Here is a 27,954-nt window from a genome sequence, read left to right as displayed (position 1 = left end):
TTTTTTCATTCCTGCATGATGAAGCATGACAAACACTTAGCAGACAGTGGAAAATGCACAGAACAAGAGAGCTAAAAACATCATCTCATAAGCCAATTTTAGGAAGTGTTTCTCATCCTCAGGTGATGTAGAAAATGCTGTGGGAAAGGACAGGTAAGCCTGGTGAGATAAAAAGATGGGAGGAAACATGATGTACTGGATGAAATAAGGAGGAATCACAGGGTAGCCAAAAATAAAATAATCATTTTAATACGTTCGTGGAAGACAGTGAGAGATATAACTGACACTATGGGAAGTGAATCAGGCACTCACCAAAATATAGATGCTACTCCATGAAAGGAATAAGTGGAATAAAATATGGTAGATATATAAAATGGGGAGAAGAATTAAATTTGTGCCAATTTTGATTTTGAAAAAAAGACCAGTGATGATGACGAGCTAACATGACTCCCCTACTAGGGTAGCTGAAAAGAAAGAGCAATGCCACCACATGCTTCCAGAATGCAGTCACTAAAACTCAGAAATGGCTGGTAGGCATTTGGAATTAGTAAACAAACTGTTGGAAGTTTTCTCACAATTAAACATAACCTCGGACTCCAAAGTTCCACCCCTAGGTGGGATATAGAAATGAAAAAATGCATCCAAAATAAACGTGATAAAAATATTCATAACAGCTTTATTCATAATAGCCCCAAACTGGAAATATTCCAGGTGTCACAAACAGGAGACTCAAGAAACAAATTATTAATATAATCATACAATGGAATACTACTCAACAATAAGTGAAATGAACTACAAATACAAGAAATGACAAGTTCAAATCTCAAAACAAAAGGAAAAGAAGTGAAAAGAAGTAGAAGAATTCTTATGCATAATATTGTATGCATCACTTACACAATTTTCAGAATATACAAAACTAATTTAAGGTGATAGAAAGCAGATAGAAAGTTGCTTCTGGTAGTGGGATTGCCTCTGAAGGGACATGAAGAAATTTTTCTGGAGTGATGGAAATATTCTGTATCCTAGTAGGGATGAGGCTTATGCAGACAATATGCATTTGGCAAAACTGATCAAATGGCACAGCTAGACTCTCTATATTTCATTGGATGTAAATTATATCCATATGAAGAAGGCATTCAAATTTTAAAAACATATTTTAAATAAAGGAAATGTAATGGAAGAATTATTTAAAAATTTAAATAAAAGTCCCAGCAGTCATGGTGATGGGAAATCTGAGCCTACAAACTGAAATAAATGATTCAGCAAGTCCCAAGCAAAATCAGTAAAAAGAGCTCACACCTAGATACGTATGTTGTGACAAAATATTTGAAATATGGAGTCTATGTGAAACTTAAAAACAGGTTACTATGATAAAATGGTTACTAAGAAACACAGCTATGGGCATCCTCAGAGTTTTCTATGGTATGACTCAATGCAAAAGCCAAGAAAGTTGGTGAAACAGGAAATTTATATTCAGACAAATTGTTCTTATGTGTAAAGGCAACAGAAATTCATTCCAAGTATGTTGAGGGATTTGAAACATATATGACCTCCTTGTTCTACTTAGGATAGTTCTTGAAGTTATCCTTCAGCTGCCTGAGAGAAGAATAAATTAAGAAGTAAAAAAGAAATGCAGAAACTAACCATAAAACTGCCTAGAAACATATCATAAAATGAGAATAGTACTAAACAGACAAAATGGTTCTCCAAAGAGAAGTCATGTAGAATAAAATATATGCTTATAGTAACATGAGTAAGAAAAGTTAAGTATTCCTATGAATACAGAGAAAAAGATCGGAAGGAAGAAGAAATGAATTAAATTTCTCATTTTTAATGGGGTTATTCAAAGATACCAATTCATTCCAAAGTTGATTAGAGAAATGTATAGAGAAACTTTGTGAAGAGTACAAAATCTATGGGGAGAAATGCTTTGAAACACTTGTAGAAATGAGAGAGAGAGAGAGAGAGAGAGAGAGAGAGAGAGAGAGAGAGAGAGAGAGAGAGAGAATAACTACCTTTTAAATTATTAGGAAAATTTAAAACAAAACCAGATCATAGTTCATATAGCAAAAGACCATCAAAAAGAAAAGATAAGAAAACACATTTTTTTCAAAAAATGGAAAGAAATGAAATCAAATTAATAGTTTTTACTGTCATAACTGTTGTAAATTTCTAAATGAGAGAAAAATATTTCTGAAATCAAATACTTTCCAGAAATGATGGGCTAAGGTTAGCTGAACTTTTTTCTTTATTGCAGATCCCAGATTCTTATCTATTAATATGAATGATCAGCTTCTGAGATAGAAGATTGCATTTGAAGCATTTCCAAAGTTTATTTTTTTAGTGTCCACAAAACATCAAAAATGGTGCGTGAGAGATATTCTTCTTGAAATTGATACTAAGACAGGATGCTCACTATTATTACTATTTGATATTACAATTTAGCATTAAGGCTGGAAGACATCAAATTAAAATTAAATGCTATTATTAGAATGGGAAGAATTATCATTATTTATAGATACCATGATTCAAACTCCTGTAGTTAAATACAAACTTTCATAATTAATTATAACAAGTTAGTTATCTAGAAAGTAAATATACAAACACTACTACTTATAAGTAGTACTATTTATCCAGAAATACCAGAAAGAAGCTATGGAAAAAAAATTCATTCATAATGAAAAACTCTAAACTATATAAGTATGCCCTAATAATATACAGTACCTACATGAATAAATCTCTAACATTTTTAAAAGATATAAAAGAAGGTTAAGGTAAATGGAGAGATGTTTAATACTTCTTGATGGGCTGATGTGAGATTAAAGTAGAGTTAACCTGTTCCCAAGCAAGTCACACACAAACATCTCTGTGTTTGTGTGTATGTATATACTTATGTACACAAATACAAATATGTACTCACGTATATATGTATTCACATATATTCAACACACTCATACACACATATACATACTTTTCAAAATCATACTAGAGTGTAATGGTGAGAATCCATTGGCATTAGTAGATAAATCAATGCAGAAAATTAAAAATGATGATAGGATATATGCCTTACCCATTTGAAAGTTTCATAAAACTCAAAACCGATGAGGTGTTGGCCTGAGAATTGGTATATCAATATTGTAAATAGATTACTATGGACTAGACAATATGGTATGAATAAGAACTGAATATTCACTGAAGCATTGCTTAGCCAATGGAAAAGGGATGCATTATTTAGCATTTTTTCCAGACCCTTCAGCCTTTGTTCTTTTCTGTATTGCCGTGGACTCTCCAATGGCCTCTTGTTCACTGTTGACCACTGCTCTTCCAGCCCCTTCCCATCCCGCTCCCTCCACACGCACTCCCTCTTCTATATGCAGGCAACATTTAACATTTAGGTCACTAGAAAGCCACCTTAGTACACACCGTTTCCTTTCCTGTAATTCACATTGCTAGGGTCTCCTCATTCTCAGTTAGAAAGACGCTTCCTTCCAGAGACCTTCCCTTGCCTGCCGCATCTAGATCAGGTTCTCACACCACCCTGAACACCCTCTTGCAGTTTGTAATACCATGATGGTCTGATTTCGGTTGATTCCTCCCTCATTAAACAGTAAGCTCTCAGCAGGCAAGGGCAACTGTCTTGTGCTTCACACTTAGTATCTTGCTTAGGGCCTGACACTCAATAAGCATTTGTTTAACCAATAACTAAAAAGTAATCACAAAGTTTAAAACAGACTGAAAGCCACAAAAATGTATTAATTGTCACAAAATACTTTATGCAGAATTGAAAGAAAAACATCAAATTGAGAAAATATTTATAATACAAATTACAGAGAATAGATATCCTGAAAAGGTAGTTTATTTTTTTAAAAAGTTACTCTTTGAGCCAAATGTAAATCTTGGTAGTAATTAACATGAAAAAAAAGAAATTCATAAAAGAAGAAATATAAAGGATGGTAAATATGTAAGAAGATTCATTGTGCCTGGAAATCAAAGAAATGAAAATGAATATTAGACTTATCAAATTAAGCAAAATCAGTATACTTATATGGTGGAATGTTACATAACCTTTAGAAACAATTTTCAGCAATTTTTTATTGCTATATAAATATATCCATATATTTAGTATTGGCATCAAATAACATTAAGTTTAATAGGAAGTGTTTGAAAAATATGTTTCCAATTTTTTTTAAAGGAGAGAGAAAAAAATTTGGCCCTACATAAACAGTGATTTTTTTTCCTGGTTCATGGGATTATTTCTTTATGCCTTTCTATAATGAAATAAAAATGTTATATCATATTGAGCATACATAAAAATTAATTTTCCTAACTGTCCACTTACTTTAGGAATCTACTCCATAATATGCTGGACATCAGGCATGATATTCTGTAAAATTACTTTCTTCCATCTCCTTAGAGTACCAAATAAAATCAAACATCCTTAGACTTCATTGGTCAATAAAAAATTAAAGATTCTTTCCTTGGGGCAAAATGAATAGAGAGGTAGGCAAAACCAATAACTGAAAAACAAAACAAGCCCTCAAAAGACCAAATGAGACATTGATAACAATTGACTAGTCCTGGAGGATTAATCAACTACCCTTGGCTTATTGCTGGGAATAACTCATGGAGATAAAATGCCAAGTAGACATTAAGGCAAATCATGTCTTCAGAGCTCCTAAACAGAGTTTAATTAAATCTCTTTCCTTAGCTCAGGAGTATGTGCCAGGGATTCCTGAGTACTAAAACTTGATAGGGCATTCAGTCAAGGGATATCCAACACCATTTGTTTCCACAGGCACCTGAAAGGAAGTATCTTAATTATACAGTGGTATATGGTCTTGGGACACCTTCCTGTCTATAAGGAAACATAATACTAGGTTTGTTATAAAGCATTACTCATCTTTCTTACCAACTGCCTTAGCCTCTTAGTAATTTCATAGGCATGTAATATCACCTTACACAGTATTCTTCAAAGAGTAGCCTGAGTGGTTCTTATAAAAAAGAAAAAAAAAACAGTGAGATCATGCTATCCCTCTACTTAAAACTCACTAAAGGCTTCCCATTGCTCCTCCAGTTCCCGGGTGTCCTGAGCTCTCACTGTCTAGCTTCTTCTCATGTTTTATTCAACTTGGGTCAGCCATACTGTTTCTTCTAGTCCCCTGTATTGGGCAGACTCCCTCTGCCTCTGTGACTTTGCATGTGTTTTTCCTGTTACTGAGAAATTCTTTTCTTCCCATTTGACTTTAGATCAGTCATAACTTTCTTAGGCTTGCTCTCTTAGAGAATAATATATCACTTCTTTGTGATTTCATCATATTTAAACGTGTACTTGAATTTGATTGACATATGCTACCTCACTCTATTATAAGCACTGTGTGGGCACAGATAGGTCAGCTCACTATCTTAGGACTCAGCACATTGTCAAGGGTTTAACAGACATTGCTTTACATATTTTATAGGTCATTCCCAATGAGGACTTACTTTGATAAATTTTAATTTAAACTTTTGCACAGGACTTTCAATGATAACACACTTCTTTCTATACCTAGTTTTAGGAAATTCAGGGCAACTTTTCCCACTGGATTTGGAGGGCAGAGGAGAGCATTCAGTGCAAAGGTAGATCTTCCCAGTTGTCTGGGCAAATGGAGTACAGTCCAGAGTTATGTATCCAATATATTAAATTATGTATTAAATTTATTAATTCCACAGAAAGAATATGGTTTGTATAAACTCTTGGCATGGTTGGTACTCAACAGGGACAAACTCTTACCAAAGATCTTGACTCTTGATTACTACAAGATCCTGCGTACACAAAGCAGGATGTTGGTTTGTTTTTACTCTTTTCAGCACTTGAGAAAGCTTAATTATGGTCAAAACTAAGGCTTAACAGAATTATGGAACACTTTTGTAGCCAGCTCAGAACATTTTGCAAGAGTCAATATTTTCCTTTCATGTAGTTCAGTTTGCTCTCTCGCAAATTGTCTGGGTTTTCTCAATTTCTCTCCCACGTTCACACTTTGACTTTCTTTCTTATGGCTTACTTTCATCAAAAGGTACATCTGGGCATCGTTAGGAAGAGGTGATGTTAGCAACCTGGAACAGTGTGTTCTTTTCTGGTTTCTTTATAATTTAAGGATTCAAAGAAACCTAAAGGATCTCAGTGATGAAGACATAAAATGACCAAGGAGGTGAGGGAGTGAGAGGAGCTTAAAGATACATCATGAAGATTAGAAATTAGAAATAAGAGCTATCACGGGATATGCTTAATATCAAGATAGATAAGGGTAGGCTAAATAACTATTTCCCAATATAATTACATAATATTCCTTGCATCAGAACAAATTAAGAAAAAGGAGATGATCTGTTACATAATCCAATAGATAATTAAAAATAGTTGCTACCTCAAAGTGTGTTCATTACTGACTATAAATAAGATAGAGCAAACAAAAATTTTTAAAAATTCACATGATAACAGATTTATGATACAATTAATTAACACTGGCTAAATTTTAATAGGTTAAGTAAATGTTCAGATAAATTTATATATGATATGATAACACATTCAGATTCAGGTATTAATATAATATTGAAAGCATATTCATAGTTTAGAATGTGGAATAAATTAATCTAGGCTATAACAGCAGATTAAGAGAGTCTAGAATAGCCCATGGATCAACTGGTCTGCTGTTTTTCATAATAAAATTTTATTAGAACAGAGTCACACTCATTCATTTGTGCATTGTGTATAACTGCTTTTGTGTGACAATGGCAGAGATGAGGAACTCTGATAGAGGCTGACTGTCTCACAAAACTTAACAATCATTTGCTCTCTGACTCTATAGAAAAATGTACTGGCTCTAGTCTAGAACATATTAGGAACATCCTTAGTGTTTGAGGTCCATGTTAAGAAGCTTAAAATAAATTCTCTAGATATCACCCCTTGGTGTACAATTTTGGCCAGAGTAGAAATTTCTGATACTCATATGAAGAACTTGAAAATACACAAGTTTACCAGTTGTCTGATCATCATGTCTTTGGAGGTTTGAAAATAAAGTCAAAGTACTAAGTTACTAAGCAGGTACTGACTATACTTATCTCTTATTTGATGTCTTTCAATTCTGGGGTCCCCAACTACTAAGAATCATGGAATTGTTAGGAAATGAATCTCAGAAATAGAAAGTGAAGTCATAAGTTTAGCTTGAATTAAGATTGGGAGTTCTTATGTTTACATAAAAAATGTTGTACTTTCCTGCCTCCCAAATATATTAGCAACACTTTACCCACAAAGAAACTAAATGACAGTCCTCAGAAATGGTGGACTTTCTCTTTCTCAGTGATGTCTCCCAGAATAAAATCTATTTTTATCTGCATACTATAACATGACTTTGGGGAGCACAAGAGTTACATTGCCTGGAAAGTTATATTAGAGAATGAGTTAAGAACCTATCCCATCATTTGGGCTTTTATGTTCCTGCTTTGCATAATGAACCATAAAAACTTTCACTCATAGACAGATCCCTGAAATCCTCTTCTAATAGCAGTGCTCAGAATTTAGAGACCATTGTTAAAGGTGGAGAAGGGAGAAGACAGTTCTTAATTGCATCTACTTAATATTTGGCAGGTTGATATCAATTAGGAGGGGAGCTGGTCTTTTGGGGTTGGCACTATTGAAATCTACTCATGTTTTCTAAAAAGAAGAAGATTTAAGTTTTCTGTCAAAACTGAGGGGGAAAAATCACAGTTGGGGGTATAGTTCAGTGATAGAGTGCTTGCCTAGAATGCATAAGGCCTTGGGTTTGATCCCCAGCACTTTAAAAAGAAGAAAGAAGGCCACAGAAGTCAATACTTATGAGACAAATTTTGAAATGACATGATTAAATTCTTCCAGTATTGGGCTTTGACTCTGTAGCCAAGTCCAAGTATGAGATTCATTAAGACATTTCATTTTTATCAACACAGTCATTCCTCCGCTCCCATTGAATGGTTGCGATTCAATGGACAAATTCATTTGCAACAAGGAAGTCTCAAGAGCAGCTGCCTACTTACTTACACAGAGAAAAGATTTTTGAAGAAGCTTAATGCTTTGCAACTGAATAATACCCTAGCTGCTTGGATAATCAGTGTTACTATCACATTATACAATAATCCTATTCTATCTGAAATTTATTGTGTCCAAAGGAATATCAATGAAAAGGTCACGGTCAATGGCCACTTTATAAAGGAAGTCACCATGAAATCCTATTGTTGGAAGAAGATGTTTCACATTTAAACATGCATTTATTTGCTAAGGCCTTAGGTTTACAGTCTTGATGATAACTTGGCAAGAATACATAGCATTGTTTATGTTTCAGTTGATGACTTCTGTAAGTCACATATAATTATTATTTAAAAAAGAGCACAACCTTCTTAGTTATCATATATAGATTATGCCTTAGATTCCAAAACATTCCCTGTGCATTATTGATCCTCATCTTAACAGTGAAATACTGTTGCAGTTGCCCCTAAGTTTTTACTTATTGGATTCTTGCTGCATACTTTTTTCACAAATGAAGGTTTCCTTCTAACAGCACTAATCACAGTTTAGAAATAGATGGACATAACCAAAATTAAATAGAAAACAGCAGCAAGCATCAAAACCTTACTGTTCTGCTGATGCAGCCACTCCAAGCAATTAGCTCACAGATACTCAAGTGTGAGGGCCCCTCCGTGTGGCCAAAGGCAGCCAGGCACCTTTCTTTTGTAATTGTTGGGCCTTTCAGGTGGTTTGGTGAGTCACAAAACCCATATCACTTCATCTGTCACAGATGAGAACAGATCTGCTTTGTTAGGTTGGTTTTCAATCCTCAGTGCCTGGAGCTTAGTTCCTGCTAGTACAGCCCAGCCCTTTGCCACTCAGGCCTTTGTCCAGTCTAGGCCAGTCTGACAGGCTCTCTTCCCTGTCATTCTTTCACCTGCAATAATTTTTCCCAGTCCTTCCTACTGTGCCTCTTGCCAATAGTGCTGATGTATTTCTGAGCTTTTCCATTTGCCTTGGTTTTACCAGAGGAAGAGCAGGTGCTTCTATCCTCTCCATTTCTGGGAATTGGATACTATTGCCCAAGCCGCTTTGCTTTGCCTGCTGGCATCCGACGTAGGACAAATGAAGGTATATGTGGTTAATCTAGCTCATCTCTCTTCAAGAGTTTTCCTGAATACTTATCAGATTTGGATTCCAAAGGTTCATAGTCTAGCTTTCCAGAAAAGTTTTTGGCAAGAACAATGACCTCGAAAGTGTGCCATTTGGGACTGAGTGGACATAGCACCAAATAAACAAACTATTTGTTATCATTCCAGGGTCTTTCCTTTCTGTTCAAGTCATCTGGATGTATCCATGTGGTCTAAGAGAAAGGAAAATCTCATTGAGGGTCAACAATAGATGAAGAACTTCCCAGACAACCCTCAAAGAAGTCCTAGTATGTAGACACTAACTTCTCCAATTTTTTTTTTTTTTTTTTTACAAAGAAGGAGCCTAAGTTTCAAAAGAAATTCAGAAAACTTGCCATGGCTTACAGTCGTTTAATGGCACAGTCTTGAAACAAACTCAACAGAAAGAAGAAATATATTGTTGTTGGGTTCAGTGAACTAAATTCTTTGGTAAGAACTGCCAAACAGTGCAGTGTTTCTTTGTTGGTGAAATGCAAGAAGGAAGGAGAACAGAACTGAGAGGTCAAGAGTTTTTGAGGAACTTCGAGGTTCATTGATTTGTGCTGAGCTCAGACTTGACCCGTTCCCATGGTTGACTGTACATGTGTTGATCTCTTCCACCAAGTCATGAAGGCTATGCTGAGGGTGATAAAAATGACTCCCGTTGAGTTCTTTTTTTTTGCCATGTATTTTATCTTATTCTCCCAGCAACCTTGGAAAATGTATGTTAAGTAATCTCATTGGAGAGATGAGAAAATAAGGCAGGTAGAGGAAACTAACTTTGCTGCACAACTTCACCCTGAAAAATTAGGAGCTGAGATTTATGCTGCCTGATTCCAGTGAATCTTCTCATTTGTAGAATATGCAAAAGAATCTCATCCTAAAGGCAAATTCTGGGTCCATGGAAGAGACTGATCCATTAATATTTAAGAATAGTAAGGGCTCTTGCATTGAGGGCTTAATATTTTATCTTTTAAAAGAATGGCACATGCAAAATAGTGGGATTCATCATGATATATTTGTAGATACATATAACGTTTTTGGTCAGCTTCTTTACCTAGTACCTCCCCTGTCCATTCCCTCCTCCTTCACCCTGCTCCCTTTCCTCAATCTACTGGTCTCCTAGTTTCATAAATTTCCCTCTTGTATTTTCTTCTTTTGTCATGCTAGTTTCTACATAAGAAAGAAAATATATGACCTTTGACTTTCTGAGTTTGGTTTATATTACTTAACCTGATGTTCTCCAGTTGCATCCAATTTCCTGCAAATGACAGAGTTTCATTCCTCTTTGTGGCTGAGTAAAACATCACTGTGTAAATATACTACATTTTCTTTGTCCATTAATCTGGTGACATACAGGTCAGCTGATTCTATGACTTGGCTATTGTTAATAATGGCACTATGAACACGGGTATGCATATATCACTATGGTATACTGGCTTTAATTCTTTTGATAAATACCAAAGAGTGGTAGAGCTGGGTCATATGGTGGTTCCATTCCTAGTTTTTTGAGTACCCTCCATGCTTATTCCATAGTGCTTGTACAAATTTACGATCCCGCTGACAGTGCATAAGCATTTTTCCCCCCACATCCTCATCAGTATTTATTATTATTTGTATTCTTGATAATTGGAACACTTACTTTTAACTCAGCTAGATACCAATAAGGCTTTTCACAACTGTAGTATCACACAGAGGTACCAGACGAAGCTCATGCAAGGTGTAACCGGAGGTCTTCTCTTGCTCTCAAAATGTGTCCCCCACTTAATTGCTAATAAGCTTCATCAGCTCTACTTTAGGTGGAACCACAGCTGTGAAAATGCTAGAGGTGATTATTTCTTGAACTAGAGTGGCCTCAATGGTTTATCAGTTTTTTGGGCACATTCTTAGGAACATTCAGTTCAGAGGAGGAGACATACATATAATGGTCATTGTGTGTGATGACCTTGGGCAGCCTGTGGCATAGATCAACAAAAAAGTCAACTTCCTGCCTTGCAGTCTTTGAGTCCAGAACTAAACAGGTAATTACCAATCCTATTTCTTTAGGTTACATGAATTGCTGGTTGGTTTCAAACTTCGTTGGGTTGAAAAAGATTTGTTTTTTAACCATCTGTAATTTGTGATGACTTGAAATTTTCATTAAGTTTAACCCATTTATTGAATATTAAAATTTGAAAGACACTTCTAGGTTCTGGTGTTGGTTTACAGAGGAGAATTGGTCACAATCCTGCCCCAGATTGCTAATGTTGTAGTGGTGCTGACCAAGAAGCATATGACTACTTCAGGAAATAGAAAAGGAGGGAGAACTTCCAAATTCATTCTATGAGGCCAACATCACCCTGATACCTAAACCAGACAAAGACACTTCAAAGAAAGAAAACTACAGACCAATATCTCTAATGAACCTAGATGCAAAAATCCTCAATAAAATTCTGGCGAATCGGATACAAAAACATATCAAAAAAATTGTACACCATGATCAAGTAGGATTCATCCCTGGGATGCAAGGCTGGTTCAATATACGGAAATCAATAAATGTTATTCACCACATCAATAGACTTAAAAATAAGAACCATATGATCATCTCGATAGATGCGGAAAAAGCATTTGACAAAGTACAGCATCCCTTTATGTTCAAAACTCTAGAAAAACTAGGGATAACAGGAACATACCTCAATATTGTAAAAGCAATCTATGCTAAGCCTCAGGCTAGCATTATTCTGAATGGAGAAAAACTGAAGGCATTCCCTCTAAAATCTGGAACAAGACAGGGATGCCCTCTCTCTCCACTTCTCTTCAACATAGTTCTCGAAACACTGGCCAGAGCAATTAGACAGACGAAAGAAATTAAAGGCATAAAAATAGGAAAAGAAGAAATTAAATTATCACTATTTGCAGATGATATGATTCTATATCTAGCAGACCCAAAAGGCTCTACAAAGAAACTATTAGAGCTAATAAATGAATTCAGCAAAGTGGCAGGATTTAAAATCAACACGCATAAATCAAAGGCATTCCTGTATATCAGCGACAAATCCTCTGAAATGGAAATGAGGGCAACCACTCCATTCAAAATATCTTCAAAAAAAATAAAATACTTGGGAATCAACCTAACAAAAGAGGTGAAAGACTTATACAATGAAAACTACAGAACCCTAAAGAGAGAAATAGAAGAAGATCTTAGAAGATGGAAAAATATACCCTGTTCATGGATAGGCAGAACTAACATCATCAAAATGGCGATATTACCAAAAGTTCTCTATAGGTTTAATGCAATGCCAATCAAAATCCCAATGGCATTTCTTGTAGAAATAGAGAAAGCAATCATGAAATTCATATGGAAAAATAAAAGACCCAGAATAGCAAAAACAATGCTAAGCAAGAAGTGTGAATCAGGCGGTATAGCGATACCAGACTTCAAACTATACTACAGAGCAATAGTAACAAAAACAGCATGGTACTGGTACCAAAACAGGCGTGTGGACCAATGGTACAGAATAGAGGACACAGAAACCAATCCACAAAACTACAACTATCTTATATTTGATAAAGGGGCTAAAAGCATGCAATGGAGGAAGGATAGCATCTTCAACAAATGGTGCTGGGAAAACTGGAAATCCATATGCAACAAAATGAAACTGAATCCCTTTCTCTCGCCATGCACAAAAGTGAATTCAAAATGGATCAAGGAACTTGATATCAAATCAGAGACGCGCCGTCTGATAGAAGAAAAAGTTGGCTACGATCTACAGTCAGTGGGGTCGGGCTCCAAATTCCTCAATAGGACACCCATAGCACAAAAGTTAATAACTAGAATCAACAAATGGGACTTACTCAAACTAAGAAGTTTTTTCTCAGCAAAAGAAACAATAAGAGAGGTAAATAGGGAGCCTACATCCTGGGAACAAATCTTTACTCCTCACACTTCAGATAGAGCCCTAATATCCAGAGTATACAAAGAACTCAAAAAATTAGACAATAAGAGAACAAACAACCCAATCAACAAATGGGCCAAGGACCTGAACAGACACTTCACAGAGGAGGACATACAGTCAATCAACAAGTACATGAAAAAATGCTCAACATCTCTAGCTGTCAGAGAAATGCAAATCAAAACCACCCTAAGATACCATCTCACTCCAGTAAGATTGGCAGCCATTAGGAAGTCAAACAACAACAAGTGCTGGCGAGGATGTGGGGAAAAGGGTACACTTGTACATTGCTGGTGGGACTGCAGATTGGTGCAGCCAATTTGGAAAGCAGTATGGAGAGTTCTTGGAAAGCTGGGAATGGAGCCACCATTTGACCCAGCTATTCCCCTTCTTGGTCTATTCCCTAAAGACCTAAAAAGAGCATGCTACAGGGACACTGCTACATCGATGTTCATAGCAGCACAGTTCACAATAGCAAGACTGTGGAACCAACCTAGATGCCCTTCAATAGACGAATGGATAAAAAAAATGTGGCATTTATACACAATGGAGTATTACTCTGCATTAAAAAATGACAAAATCATAGAATTTACAGGGAAATGGATGGCATTAGAGCAGATTATGCTAAGTGAAGCTAGCCAATCCCTAAAAAACAAATGCCAAATGTCTTCTTTGATATAAGGAAAGTAACTAAGAACAGAGTAGGGACGAAGAACAGGAGAAGAAGATTAACATTTAACAGGGATGAGAGGTGGGAGGGAAAGGGAGAGAGAAGGTAAATTGCATGGTAATGGAAGGAGACCCTCAGGGTTATACAGTGGAGGGGGTAGAGAGAGAGGAGGGGAGGGGAGGGGAGGGGAGAGGTGGGGAGGGGGGAGGGTGGATGATGGGAAAGGCAGCGGAGCACAACAGACACTAGTATGGCAATATGTAAATCAATGGATGTGTAACTGATGTGAATCTGCAATCTGTGTATGGGGTGAAGGTGGGAGTTCATAACCCACTAGAATCAAAGTGTGGAATATGATATGTCAAGAAATTTGTAATGTTTTGAATAACCCACAATAAAAAATTAAAAAAAAAAAAAAAAAAAAAAAAGAAGCATATGACATAGTTGATAGATAAAGATGATGGGGTAATGCCATGGATGGGATGAGTACATCCTAAAATTCTTCTTCAGGTCACAGGGTTTGCCTTCTTTCATTCTCTTTCCAAATCTTACAATAGCTAGCTCTATTAGACTGATTTTCAACTCCACCCACCCTTCTGAATATCCAATCAATGCATCCTATTCTGCTGGGAGGTTTCCAAGATCTTCAATGACCTGAAACTCTGAAAGCACAAAGGAACTCAACTCCTCTAGCCTCTTAGAAGTGGGCATGCATTGCCAGTTTGGGATGCCTTAGTGAATGCCAAGCTTCCCAAGTCCCTGAAAAAAGATTGAGGGTGAGCACTTAGATCCCAGAATTCTTAATGAGATGTTTAACAACTGCATCTGATTTTTTTGTGGTATCACCACTGAGAGCACATCCCCACTAATACCCAGATGTGGGCATCTCATGTAATTTCATCTCCCTCTTTGTACTTGACACATAAATCCATCTCTGAAAATATCTCTGCTCATCCTCCAATAGTCACTCTGAATAACACACTGGAGTTTAGAAAGAAAGGGATCAATGAAGAGTCCATGCTAGGGGCTGAGGTGGTTACTGAGCTGTCGAGCTGGGTTCTATCCTCAGCATCACATAAAAATAAATAAATGAATAAATAAAGGTATTGTGTCCAACTACAACTTAAAAGAATATTTTTTTTAAAAAAGAGTCCATGCTAGTAGTAGTGTGGTGGTTGGCAATGGCCAGTAGGCTCTGTCTTCACAGAGTCTAACATTCCATTAGTGAGAAGACATCTGACCCATGTTCATATACATGATGTATTTTTGTAAAAGTGAGAGGCCTCTTTCATGATTTCATTTTTGTCCCATTGAATTTTAAGCCATGTGTAAAAAGTAAACAAAAAATTTTAAAACCACAGATAGAAATAGTGTTGTGATTTAAATGATGTCTTTTAAAAACTAAAATCAGAAAAGTTCCTAAAAGAAGAATAAAACTTACTTGAGTCAAACCTGTATAAGGTGATAGAGTCCCCTCTTATGATCACATAACTGCCATCACCTTGCTCTGATCTTTGAATGACTTGGTTTTAGCTAAGCATACACTTACTTTTGATATATACTCACCCTTATTTTACTTTTTATGTTGGTTAAAAAATCAACAGAAAATAAGGAATTTACACTATTGGTTTGAAGTTGAATTTTTGAAAATTAAACTCTTTGTAGAATTCTGAAGCTATTTGAAGAAGGATGTGAAATGGCTCTTAAGCTTTAATCATTTGGTGTTGCCTCTGCAATTTTCAAAACTTAATTAAAAGAATAGTTTAGGGGCTGGGGATGTGGCTCAAGCGGTAGTGCGCTCGCCTGGCATGCGTGCGGCCCGGGTTCGATCCCCAGCACCACATACCAACAAAGATGTTGTGTCTGCCGAGAACTAAAAAAAAAAATAAATATAAAAAAAAAAAAAAAAAAAAAAAAAAAAGAATAGTTTAATGCAATTATATCTACAGTTCATTTTTTTCCTTTGCAGTTTCAAATTTGAAAGTTAATATAACCACGAGAAATATATACATATATTGTATAATATTTTAAAATAACACTTTGATTGAAAATCAAACAGCTGAATGAAGAGATGGAAGATTTGATTATAAAATTCAACACTTCCAATAATGCATGTCAGTCTCAATTGAAAATTACCCTATAGCTATTGCAACAAAAATGTTGTATTCTAATTTAATTAAAATATTTATCAAGCTGAAACTTACAGCATAGAAGATGAATCATCACAATTACTGCCTTTACAATCATGACTGATGAGTTCATTATTTAGGTTAAAGAAAATCTTAATGTGTTAAAGAAAATCTTAATGTTTTTCTTTGTATAAAATTCAATTCTGCTAAATCCATTGTTGTTAGCATCACTAGGAGGTCTGTTACTTTCATGCTGATGATTGGGAAACCAAGTGACTTGACAGAAGAATTTTCTGGAAGTAGATACACCATGGAAGGCAGAGAAGACAGAGTAAATCACTGTGTCCCCGAGGTTTATTTCAAGTCTATTAATAAAACTCTGGAGAGACATCTTCAATGTTTTGAAAGAAAATAATGTGGTAACAAATAAATCAACGACTTTCTGATTTTTAATTTTCTGGAAGCTAGCTTTAGATCGCCTTGTGAGTTAGAATATGCTGAATGATAACCAATTTCTTCAGGCCCATGAGAAGGGGCAGATAGGTTTGACAACACAGGAAATATGAGTAGTGGGCAGAAAGGGCATGAGGAGTAGAAAAGGCTGTGTATCAGATTCTCTGGCATTGGCAAATGTGTCCACTCAGCTCCCCAGGTAGGGGTTTATCTTCCCATCTTGGAAGTTGGCAAGTGTATCAAATGTGAAACCCTCCTGGAGAAGGGATGGATCATTGTTAGTGGGATTTTCCTGTCTATGATACGTGACAAAAACAACTTAGACGTGGGAAAGTGTATTTTGGGGTGTTCCCAGTTTCAAAAGTCTCAATCCATGGTTAACTGGCCCCATTGGCTGAGGCAGAGCATCATGGTTGAAGAGGGTGGTAGAGGAAAGCTGTTGGCTCATAGCAGCCAGGAAGCAGAATAAGAGAGAAAGAGAAAGGAAGGGAATATAATCCAGACCATGTCCCCAGTGACCCACTTCCTCCAGCACACGCCACCTGCCTACAGTTACTACCCAGTACAGTAGTCCTTTCACGTGGTTAATCTACCAAATGGATTAATCCACTGATGCATTTACTGTTCTTATAATCTAGTCATTTCACCTCTGACATTTCCTTCATTAACGCATGAGCTTTTCAGAGGACCTTGAAGATCCAAACCATAACTGTTCAACCTCTGAATTATGTTATCTTCCTTACCAGTTTCATGTATGCCCAGATGAAATGCCTTCTTGTGGCACTTTGAGGGGTTTTGCAGGAGAAAGATGTCTACTTTAAGGTTATAAAGGTTATACTTCACTTATAAAGGAAAGGTTGAAAAAAGAGTTAGATCAGAGGGGGCATACCTATTGCTAAAAACCCAGAGCTCTGCAGCCAGATTCAATTCAAAACCTGGCTTTGTCATTGTAATCTTGGCCAAATGACTTAACCTTTCTCTCTCTCTCTCTCTCTCTCTCTCTCTCTCTCTCTCTCTCTCTCTCTCTCTCTCTCTCTCCCTCCCTCCCTCATTTCCTCATCTATAAAATGATAATAAGAGTACCCACTTATTATAAAGGGTGGTGGAAAGACTGAATACGTTAAAACATAAAATTCTTAAAACATTCTTGCATATGGTTAGGACTCATTAAATGCTTGCTATTATGATGTTAAGATTTATATGGAAAAACTGACTGCAAAAAGCAGTAAATGTTTGACAGCAGGAAAAACTTGGTAAATCTGTCAGTATCAAAATACTCAGAAAAGAAAGAAACTAGCAACGTGAATGTGACCGTTCTAGCACTTATGAAAGTCAGTAATCAAAAACAAGAAGCCGCATCTGAACCGTCTTGACATAGGATGACATTTTTATGCTAAAAAGTAGAAAACAGAAATTTCTCCTTGGATGGGAATTTGTTTACTTCTGCTGAGATAAAGTTAAGGCCAAAATTCTTAATGTTTCTGAATAGCAGTAGATGTTGTTCCATTTTGGTTCAAAACCAGTGGTCCAAGTAGAGATAGGGTGGGAGCAATTATCTCAGATAGGACTAGACTTGCTACTGCTTCTTGCAGCCCTGTCCATCTGAAAACCACGCTGGCCCTACCTCCTAATTCTATCCTGAATTCGATGCTTCTTCCATCCACCACTGTCACCTTAGCATAATCCTCCCTCCTGCTGCCTGTCCCTCTGATCAGCCTCTTCTGCTTCCTCTGCTTCCAGTGTACAACCCATTCTTCACACAGAAGCCTGTGAGATTTCTAAAATGCAGTGTAAAACATGTTCCTTCCCTGTTCCAAATCTCCCAGTGATCTTTACTCCATCTCATGACCTCAGGCTTTCCGTGGTCTTATCCTGCCTGTCTCACATGTCCCTTCTACCGTCCAGCCACACCGCTCTCCCTTTTTGTTTCCTCAACATGCCAAATCTTTTCCAATCTCTGCCTCATGCCTTCTTTTTCTCTGTGTGTTAGTGTTAGAGTTACATCTAACAGGAAAGCTCATTCGAGTCTATTTAAAGTAGCTCTCAACAGACTCTGTTCTATTTAGTTGTATTTTTCTTCTCATCACTAACTTATTTAATTGAATTTATTTGTGTTTTTTAATGTGCACATCTGTTTTTATTTTCACATGGAAATATAAAATCCATAAAAAGCAAAAACTTTATCAAATCTCCAGCTCTTATAATGGTTACCTGGAACATAGTAGGACCTTTATAAATAGTAGCTGAGTAAATAAAAAAATCCTGATGCTCACGATGCTTGGTCAATAGCAGGTCTTTGTCATCTGTCTCCCTGTGATCTCCTTAAAAATGTCTATATTTTCTCTTAATCCTACAATCCCAGAAAGCCAGAAAAGTAAAAATGGCATATTATTCTTCATCTCCTCATTTTCCTGTCATATTTAATATGAAAACCTTGTTCTATTTTGGTATTAATATAACTTTCTGAGTTGGAGTATGGAACTTAACTGGACCCTGAGTTATTGATTCTAGAATCATTCTCCACACCCTAAGTTTTTCCATATGTAGAGTAACTTGGAATTGGCTCTTTTCAAACCCAAATTTATTACCCACTTAGCTCAGCCTCTGTAACCCAAGTGATTATCTGGGTGTGAGAGGGTATTACACAACCTAATTAGTTCTTGGCCAACCCACATTGATAAGTCTACCCAATGACAGTTTCCAGACTACTGCTATCATTATATTTTCAATAGGGTGTGAATAGGAATAGATTTAATTGACCTTACAATGTCTGAGACAAGAAAGTAAGTCTTGATTAACTAAAAAAAATCAACATAGCAATTGGGAAATTTAATAAATGAGTGGAAGGCAAGCTTAACTTTTATCTTTCAATCTCATATTTATTGAGCTTCTGGCAACTTGATTTCCAAATTGCACAAAAGAACTTTTAGTCATGAGTCTATTAAGGGCAACTCTGAGGATGGAGCCTGTGTATAAAATCTCAAAATAATGCTTCCTCTAGAATAGCATGATCAAGTACTACTTAAAAAAAAATATGATGAGGATGCTTCTCTGAGTCATGTGATCTAAAACAAGGCCAAAGAAGAAACGGATGTAAGTAAGATTTGGATCATAACAGGGCAGCAGTTCTTCTCCTTCACAGTATATCATAATCTCCCAGAGGACTGTAGTGTAAATACAAATTCTTAGGCCCATTTCCTAGAATCTTTATTCAGTGGGTCTGTGGATGAACTTTAAAGCTCTCAAGGGATTATCATGTGCAATCAGTGTTGAGGACCAGTCTTGCTTTTTGCTATAGCTAAGAAAAGCATTTAGAAGTTGTTCTTCAATCAGTAATGGATTTGGAGACAGAGGAAAAGAAAACCAAGATGGCACAAATTGGTCTACCTTCTTGTCCTGCAGAGGCTGCAGCACCTCTTTAGCTAGTTTAGCTTTCTTTTACCATCCTTCAGAAGGACTCCCCTTCCCCTGGTCTCACCATTCACAATGAACCCAGAAAGAATTCTTTAAAAAATGCAGCTACTAAAAAATCCTAGGTTTTCTTCTCTCTTTTCATGTGTGTAACAAGAAATCAATCTCCTTTCAGAGAGCAGGAACTTCAGACAAGAGAAATCAGGATAGCTGTCAAGCCCTGGGACTAGGGAGCAGCAGGTACCCAGCTAGAGTGCTCATTTCCTACAGATGAGAGCCGATGAAGCACAGGTCAGCATGACCAAACCTGTCTTGAGTGAAGGCCTCAATGTAGCAGTGATGGGGCTCCTGGGATTGCTGTGGCTGCCTTTGGGCTGCTAATATGACCACAGCCCTGGCAGTTTAGATAGACTACTTGTTCTCATCTACTGACCTGAAGCACAAATTCATTCATGTAAGAAATAATGTTTATAGGATGATGTATTCTGACTCCAACAAAAGACAAGGCAGACTCAATTTGGGAGTCTAATAAGTTAAGGGGGATTCAGCAACTCAGATTTCTTGTTTCACCTCTGTTAGCTGCTAGCCCCAGGAAGCAAGTAATTAAACTCTATTTCCCAATTTGCAAAACTAGAGAGGTAAGAGAAATTTACAGATTGTAATGAAATAGCTACTGTGGGCACTAATGGGCATGATAATAAAGCTCTGTATAATGATTACACAAAGCCTTGTAGCTATAAGTAAGTGGGAAATAGCAATTGCCCTACACTTCACAGGTATTCACTATATGGAACCCCAAAGGACCCAGGGGACAGAATGGACTGGTTACAAAAGGACTTTTGGCCACATTAACCAAGTAGATAGAATCACTACCTGCAATTATCTGTGAATTTAAAAGGATACATATAAATACATGTGTAGGTATAATTTCCAAAAAGACTACATTCCACTGTTGTCAATTTTAATCCCTTTTAAAGAAATACTTCTGTAAGCTCATTTCCCATGATTAGGATATGAGAACCTGAGTTTTTGCTCATTGATTTTCAACTCTGGCTTCATATTAAAATATTCTGGGGACTTAAAACAAAAACAACAACCAAAAACAAACTGATAAACAAAACACAGCTTGGACTGTTTTAATTCTAGAGATGAGACTGAGGCATCAGTAGATTTAAAGCTTCCCGGGTAATTCTAATGTAAAGCTAGGCTCTAAAGCCCTGAACTAGCCCAACTTTCTTTTGCACATCACCAAATACTACAAGCTCATTTCCTACATTTCCCCAAACTCCAATTGTATCACTCACACAACACTGAGGAATGTTCTCTTACATATATTATGTTTATGTCTAACTTTCCACCTTGCTCCCTTTATTTAGAGCAAGAACCTTGCTTTGCTCTTCCATTTCCCCTTGCAGTCTGGCACAGACTTCTTGGCTTATAGGACACTGAAAAATATGCATTGCTGTTGATGTAGATATAAAGATTTAGATTTGAAGTGGAAATGGACAGATGTTATACCCATGTGTATCTCAAAGAGCATCTTCCATAGTGTTTTACTCTAGCTACATAGAGGAAAAGCCTCCCTGTAGGCAAATATCTACAGAAGTTCAGTGTTCATGTTATCAATAACAACCCTGACTAAATTTTATAGCACATTTCTCCATTAGCATTTTATGTAGCATTATCCCATCAACTGTAAATGTGCTGCAGGATCCTTAGGGGAAGGAGGGTGGTAATATGCAAATTACAAGACGAAAACAGAATCCAGGTCTCTGACCTCCCAGGTCAGAGGCCTCTTCCATCAATACCAGAATTTCACTTATTGTCTCTTTGGAATAAATGACTCAGGAGAAGCAAAATTACATCTTTGCCTCATTGTCAAATTTGAGGGCCACGTTAGTTAGTGAATAAAAGAAACCAAAGAATCCTTCTGTGATGCCCCTTTAGCAGCCTTTCTGGAATTGGGACCGATTCTTGTACAAGCTGTTTCAATCAAGAAGACAGAGAGAGAGAAACACCCATCATCACACAGGACAACTTATTTAACAAGCTTTGCATGAAATCGTGAAACCTTGGTTGTCCCTTTGTCTGATTTCACAAAGTGCCCAAAACTACAAAGATAATGCATTAGGAAGTGATTTAAAAGTAGAACTTTTAATCTAGCTTTTCAATGACCTTTTGGTCATAAGACACATGAAAGTCTCTTAATATTTTCTTGAGTGAGGGAACAGATTTAAAGCTTCCCGGGTAATTCTAATGTAAAGCTAGTAACAAATGAAACCAGAGTGTCTTTCATCAAATATAATTGTGACATGATATAGTGGGATCAAATTATCATGTGCTCACCAGCAGGACAGGATTGGGAAAGGGAGACAATGAACTTCTACTTTCTTATTATAACAAATAATGAGTTTGGGGACGGGCTTGAAGAGTCTACCAAGAATAAAGGAAAATGCTATGTTTGGAAGAAGGAGGAAAATTCTTATCACATCTTTGTCAACTTATTGGTCTAAACCAGTGCTATTCAATGAAAATACATTATGAGTCATACATATAACTCAAAATTTTTATGAACCATGTTAAAGCAGATTAAAAGGAAATAAGTGAAGTTAATTTAATAAATTTTATCTAAACCAGCATATCTAAAATATTATTGTTTTGACATAAAATAAAAATAAAAATTAAGAGATAGTTTACTGTTTTGTGGGAGGGGTACTTGCTAGGTCTTTAATATCTATGGTGTATTTTATACTCACAGCACACCTCAACTTGAATTAGACACATCTCACGGATTCAGTAGCCACATGGGGCAGGTGGCTATTGTATTGGAGAGTGCAGGTTTAGATACACCGGCAAGAATTCGAAACGTCAGATAGAAATTATTGTCAACCTTTAACTATCTAATATATTTTGATATTTTCCTTCTCCTGGCTCTTTCACTATCTCCCAGAAGGGATTATCTAAAGGCCACATGTGTGTTGGCAAAAAGTTTTGGGCTTTGGAGCAAAATGAACTAAGCAATTCAAATATCAGCCTTTTAACCCTGAGCTAGTGAATCTACCTCCATTTGACTTGGTTTCTTTGGCTATAAAATCAAGACAAAAATAAGCTAACTCACCAGATTGTTGGGAAGATTAAAGCAAATAGGCATAAACTGTACAGCACAGCCAAGGATCAAACAATAATTCTCTCTGTGTCAAACCCAATTTGATTTTTAAACGTCCCATCTTCAGATTTGAGGCTCCACTGCTTCATTTACTCCACTTCAGGGTCTTTCTGAGATTTCTTCTGCTAGGCAACTCTTTCCCAAGAATGTCACAGGGCAAGCCTCTTCTTCTTTTCTAATTCATGTTTAAGGGTGAACGTCTTATGAAATTCTCCTCAGACTGCCTATTTAAAGTCGTCCCAAGCAATTTACTCTTTAGCACCCAATTTCCATTTTCTTCAGAACATCTATACATATCTAAAATGATCTTTCTGTGGCCTGTTATTTGTCATTTCCTCTTACAAAGAAACTCCATAAGAGCTGGGATCCTGTCTTTCTTATTTTTCATTGTACCATCAAATGCCCAGCACAAAACAGAACTTGGCAAGTATTTGTCAAATAAATCAATAAGGAAGTAAATGGAAATAGTATCCTAATACTAAAGGTGGTGAAGAATGAAAACTCCTGAGCTCTTTTTAACCTACCAGAATTGCCCAGAATGTCAGGGAAGGAAAACCAGAATCATCTGCTGAGGTTGGGTATTGCTTATCTGGAACCTACCAGCTGGGTTTGGAAAAGGTCAAGAAAATTATTTTCCCACAGATAATTTTGTCATTGATACTTGTTTAATAGTACTACAAGCAAGGTACATAATCATACAACTTAAAATCACATTTGGTTATTCTTGACCTTGAAAAGAATCCAAATCTACCTGGTATGATTCAACTTTTTGATACAGGGGAGCTTGGCAGCACTGGGGAGTGGAAAAAGAGTGGTTGTTAAAGTCAGACAGACCTGGGCTTGGATCCAGATCTACACAGACTGGGAAAATTATGTAAGTGTCTCTGATCCTCAGTTTCCTTATCTGTAAAGCTTTACAACATAGCTCAAACTCTAAAGTGTTGCTAATGAGAATTAATGGAGGTAATGTATGGAAGTGCTTAGTATACCTTGAAGGCTCAATGAATAGTAGGCATCAATATTGTCTTTTTTTTTTCATACAGAAATGCCTGTCCACTGTGTGCTTTAGCCAATTTATGGGTGCTGATAGTCCTTTCCCACATTTCTTAATCATCTGATCACTTGTTACTGAAAGATTAGGATGAGGGAGATGGGGGAGAGGGAGGGAGGGAGGGAGGGGGAGAGAGAGAGAGAGAGAGAGAGAGAGAGAGAGAAAGAAAGAGAGAGAGAGAGAAAGAGAGAGAGACAGAGAGAGAGAGAGAGAGGTAAGGAGTCAGGAGGGAGGTGGGGAGAGAAGCGGGGGGGGGGGGGGGAGGAATGAGCTGAGTTTCAAGCTAACTCAATGCCAAGCAGTAAAAAATAACAATCAAGACATTTCTCTCTCTACAGAGACGGTTTCTGGTGTGTTTAGAGATGGATTCGGCCACAGGACTTCTCTTGTTTCCATGCCTAGCTATTTGTAGCTATAGGCTCAGTTATGTATTCAAGATCATGGGCCAAAACTTAGAGAAGGGCTGAGGATGCATGCCAGTCTGGGCATATTTTATTTGCTGGCAATATATAGTGCTCTGCTTGACACAGTATAGTCAAAACAGTAAAGCTGATCCTGTGTCTGAACCCTCCACTCATTTTTGAGTTCTGCTAATGTCAGCCCCATAGCAGAAAGAGTAAGCTGATCTAAAGAAGCACGGGACCGGTGGACACATACTTATAGCCCCAAGTTAATATTAAGAATAGGAGTTTATAATAATATGGATCAGGCTTGACAAATAGATTTCCATTCTCCAATAAACATACAAGGAAACTGGTACTGTTCCCCATTTTTCAGACAGGAAAAGTGGACTCAGAATTTAGTGACTTGCCAAAGTGTGGGAGCCACAATTTGAAGCACAGTCTTGAGACTCCAAAGCACTGTGTGCTTTCTGTGATAACTTGCTGCACTGCCAGTAGAAGATGAGGTCCCCACAGGATGATACCTCAGTCCATTTAAGACAAAATACAGAAGTCCAAAGAAACATCGTTACCTAGTCATTCTATGCATTGGAAAACGGATTGCACTTTGTTTCCAAACAAAGCCTTGGCCACACTGTCATGCAGCCAGGTCATCCAGACAGGTGGCCTGAAGAACGCTCTTACACTTGGATAGTGACCCTTTTCAGGTGGCTCTCCAGTGCTGTCTGTAGGCAGGAAAGCTCTAGGGATAAGGACCATCACCTTAAGAAAGTCATTTGAAGACTTGTAAGGAGTTGTCCCCCAAAAGCAAAAACTGGAGTAGTCATTGACAGACTGTCTAGAAAGCTGATGGGGAAGGAGGGATGTCTCTTTCATCAGTGTGGCCTATTCCACACCCCTGAGAAGGCTGCAGGTTACTCCCGAAATGGGCCCAGCTACCAGCAGGAGCTTAGCCAGGTGGTCTTTTTGCAGGTCCTTAAAGACAAGGGATTTTTCACTTGGGTTTCCGGCATGGTCCAGAGGTATCCACAAACCCTTAGGAATTGCATGTGAAATTCTATATGCATTCCACATAGAATAAATAGCCCCCTATCCCCAGCCCCAGAATAGGACCCATGACCCTCACTTAAAAAAAACAAAAAACAAAAAACACTGAAATTAAAATTTTCATCTACTTCTTTCTTGCACTCTTCTGCCCTTCTACCCCATTTATACATAGAATCAAATACTGATTAGTTTCCCTAGATTTTGCAGAGAAAACAGACTCAGAGGGTAACTGCCCTGTCCAAGGTTGCACAAAGGGCTGGGCTAGGACTAGCAACACTCCATTGGTCAAGAGACTCGGTGGGAATTTGCCAGTCAACTCAATGAATGAAGACCAAAGGCTCCCTCCAGATTAACAATAATGTTTTGCAAGCATTTTCAAGTCCAATCATAGGAAATTCCAAATTGCTTGTTATTAGGGAAAGATGGGTTGCTTCCCCAGGATGCAGGTAGAGGTCACTAAAAGGATGTTTTCCTACTCACAGAGCCAGAACTCCAGCTCCTGTTTTTTCCTTCCACAACACTCTGGCTCTTGGTTACCTGAGTTTGCCTGACTCCCCTCCTCCCTGCCCTCTCCTCCAGCTGGTTGTCCTTCCAGCTTCCTCTCAAGTTTGAATTCCTCTGCTTGGATACATTCACCTCTGTCTTCCTCCGGGTTACAGCCTGGGGGCTGCTCACCTGCCACTACCCCCTAAGCTTTGCGGGACAGCCGCACCTTTGGGTCAGCGCTGGTTAACATTAAACTTTCCCCACCAGATACCCAGGAGGCTGCTGCGATTATGGCCAGTGGTGGGAGACTCCTCAAGTTCACGGTCTGAGCCCCTTGCTAATTCCAGCTAATTTTTTTTTTTTTAACATTTTTGATTTTTATTGTTTTCCCCTTTTCACTTTGACGTAAATAATCTACATTCGGAGAATCCCACAACCTCGCCGAGACTCACTGTCAAGGCTGTAGGTGCAGGTGCTTTTTCAAAACATTAAAGGGTGCCGAGCGCAGTTGTGAAAGCTGGGGTGGGGTGGCAAACCACCTCAGGGTGTTTTAGTTCCCCTGAGAAGGGACATCAAGGCTGGCTGCGGTCACAGCTCGGGATTCCCCGGCGGCTGCGGGCTCTGGCAGCTCGCAGGCACACTGCTAGCAGCCGCGTCTACCGCCACGCTCGCTCCCTCCCGCACGCGGCCTCGCACCGGTGGCCGGGGACAGCGCCTGCCCTCCCGCCCGCCTGCATTGGCTTAGCCCTTTCTGGTTACTCACTTTTACACGGGAGCGAAGTCTGTCCTATCAGGCCGGGAGCACTTCTTGCACAAAGACGTGGAGATCCATCGTGTGTACAGCTGTTTCACCGACAGCGGGTAAAATCCAGAAAGCGGGAGAGGAGCGAGTAAGACAGAAAAGGAAGGCGGGGAAAGCCCAGCCCAGAAGACGGGGCGTCTGGGGATTGCAGCCTCGGCTCCAGCGTCCCCAGCCGGGTGGCTCTGTGAGAAGAAGCTCAACTCCTCAGTGCACTTGTTCACTCTTTCTTCATTAGAGGAGGAGTCAAGGTTGCAACATTTATTTTCCTTGCTGGAGGCAAAACAGTGATTTTCTTCAGCAAGCGAAATGTCCAGAGATTGCCAATTTTGCAAGGTGACAGAGGTAGTTGGGGGAGCCAGCCGGAATGCAGAGAAGATGTGGAGAAGAAATCACGGATTCTCCCCAGATCGGTTTTGCATGATCAGTGCCACACATCTTTCATTGAGACTGTCCCGGAAAACAGAAAGAAAGAAAAAAAAATAAAAAAATAAAATAAATGTCTTCATAAGTGGAATGACCTCGAAGATGATGTTTCTCTGGCAGCCAAGATCTTGGTGTCAAATTTCTTTCCTTGTTTCTGAGCTACATAGAGAAGCAGCTTGACCATACTTGATTGGGGCTCTAGGGATTTGAATCACATCTCCCCTAAGAAGGAGTCCAGAAAAGGGGCAAAAGAAAAAGTCATTGACTAAAAGAGATTTTGCTTTCTTTCTTTCTTTCTTTCTTTAATACCCACAGCCAAAATTTCCAAGGTGCTGGGTTTATGTTCGGTTGTATCAAAATAACACAGGAATATCAGGGTGTCTAAATAATCCACCTTTGTGTGCCAGAAATTTCTGTTTCTAATAGGGTTGTATGTTCTGAATTTTATTTTATTTTGGGGACCAACAAAGCCACATGCAACCTCCACTTTTTCTTTTGCAAAACATTGCCACTTTTCTCTTGCCTCTTAGTACTGAAACAAACAATAACAGTTGCCTGAATCAAGTAGGTTTCCCTGAGTAAATAGCTAGTGCTGAAGCCATTAATTAATATTGAAATTTGATTGTTACACAACTTAGAAGGCTACTAAGGATATATTTTAAACAACAGTTATAGAGTTTCAGAAGAAGAAGAAAACGAAGAGGAGGAGGAGAATTTGTAATAATTGGCAAATTGCATCCAGTAGTTGCCACCTGCCAAGGCTCAGAAGCCACCAAAAATCCCATGATGCTTTGGTGATC

The 27,954-nt window shown here is 37.9% G+C and overlaps 1 protein-coding gene across 5 annotated transcripts in view; it reads right to left on the bottom strand.

Moving 5' to 3' along the window:
• Nucleotides 1-27,201, bottom strand: part of Prlr (prolactin receptor) — a 160,336-nt gene extending 133,135 nt beyond the window's left edge. For 4 of the 5 annotated variants that reach the window (XM_046422278.2, XM_046422279.2, XM_046422282.2 and 1 more), the window contains exon 1: nucleotides 26,693-27,201. The gene's annotated coding sequence lies outside the window, so the exon portion shown is untranslated. The remainder of the gene's footprint in view (nucleotides 1-26,692) is intronic. The other variant, XM_046422283.2, reaches the window with a different exon arrangement.
• Between the last annotated feature and the right edge of the window lie 753 nt (nucleotides 27,202-27,954).

Source organism: Marmota monax, unplaced genomic scaffold (assembly GCF_021218885.2).
Source record: "Marmota monax isolate L192 unplaced genomic scaffold, Marmota_monax_Labrador192_F-V1.1 WCK01_AAM20220418_F8-fsc00077, whole genome shotgun sequence".
In the NCBI taxonomy this organism is placed as follows: Eukaryota; Metazoa; Chordata; class Mammalia; order Rodentia; family Sciuridae; genus Marmota; species Marmota monax.
The sequence above is the reverse complement of the archived record's forward strand: the minus strand, read 5'-3'. Positions and strand labels throughout refer to the sequence as shown.